Source organism: Stegastes partitus, unplaced genomic scaffold, assembly GCF_000690725.1.
Source record: "Stegastes partitus isolate 25-593 unplaced genomic scaffold, Stegastes_partitus-1.0.2 Scaffold2842, whole genome shotgun sequence".
NCBI lineage: Eukaryota > Metazoa > Chordata > Actinopteri > Pomacentridae > Stegastes > Stegastes partitus.
Window position 1 is genome coordinate 611 of NW_007580573.1, and position 1600 is coordinate 2210.

The following is a 1600-nucleotide window of genomic DNA, read 5'->3' on the forward strand; positions in this document are numbered from 1 at the left end:
CCCCTGCTCCAGAGAAGCTCTGCCTTCACTGGCCTCCAGCTTGGCCTCCGGAGGGGCTCCGCTGTCGCCAGATCCTGGCCCAGCCTCCAGAGGGGCTCCACCTCCTTCATCGCCGGTCCCTAGTCCGGCCTCCAGAAGGGCTCCCGTCTCCTTCATTGCCAGCCTCCTGTGAGATCCCGCCTTGTTCGTCTTCAGGCTCCCGTCTGGCCTTCTGAGGGATTCCATCTCCTCTGTCGCAGGCCTCCCACGGGGTCCCGCCTCCTTTGTCGCCAGTATCCACCCCAACCACCTGAGGGTCCCTATCCTGTCTTCCCCGAGCCTGTCTGCCCCTTTCAGTTTTTGTACCCTGTTTTGTGATTATCCCCATTTTGTTGGTTTAGCTTAGTTTACTGACATTGCTTTCCTTAGGTTTCCCCCTTGGTGTTAATTTACAGTTTCGTAGGTTTTTGTAATTTTGCCCCTTTTCTGATTTAACCTGCCTGTCGGTGCCTGATCTGTGTCTGCACCTGGGTTCCCCGATCCCCCACCATGACAGCACAGCTGGGGGGTTTTTTCCACATATTTTCAACAGCTTTGTAGCCTAAAATACAGTATAACAGGAATAATAGAGTCCATAAACAATACAATCATAGAAGAGTCAATATTAAAGAACAATGTTAAAATAAAGGTTACAGCACAGTCTGTTAGCTCCATTCCTCAAAGTTTAGGATATTGTCAACAAGAATGAGCCAGCAAAAGCCCTCTTTTTTTCTTTTTTTTTTTTTAAAGATTAAGAACAACGGAAGTATTTTTATTCTCATGGTGCAGATTATTTTTTTAGACCCTGTAGTTTACGGGCAGGACACCGTCATAATGCATCATGTTCGGTTGTTCTCAGGTCGGCTGAACAGAAGTGGCCTGGTGCTCAGCTTTGGACTGTGAGGAGTAAACAGGAAGCCCCTCAACCACAAACTGCTAAATCTTCAGTCCTCGAGCTCATCACTGACGTGGTCCCTTTACCATTTTGTCTGCAATCTAACAACAGACTAACACACACTGCTGCTAATTCCTCAACTAACCTCTGAATTCTCTTTACAGCAACTGATGGACTTGCAAGACACCATTTAGGCTCCACTGACCAGTCATATATCCATGTGTGCCCAGTTCTATGTAGTTTTGTGTATGCAGTTGTATATTTAGTTCACTTTTTTGTATTTCCTCCTATGGCTTCAACAGTTTGTACGTAGAACTATGGGTAATTCTTTGTTGGTAGACGACTTTTCTTGTTGATTACTTTTGACATCTATTATATTTATCACTTGACACCTGTATACAACTCATGGACTATAAAAGACTTTATGATCACATATACAGTTTATTAATTACATATGATTTCTAAAAGAGTATATAGTGTGTGTGTGTGTGTGATGTATATTAGATGTAAATATATCTTTAGTATATACCAGTTTCCCCTACATATTTGCACTCTACAATCAAGACAGGCAGTATAACTACACATTCCCTTAAAGGTGTGCTGAACCACTAGTGCTTATCTGTTCCAGCTGTAAAGTCTTCCTAATCAGTGAATTTGAGTTTGGTTTGGGTTTATTGACAGCAGTAT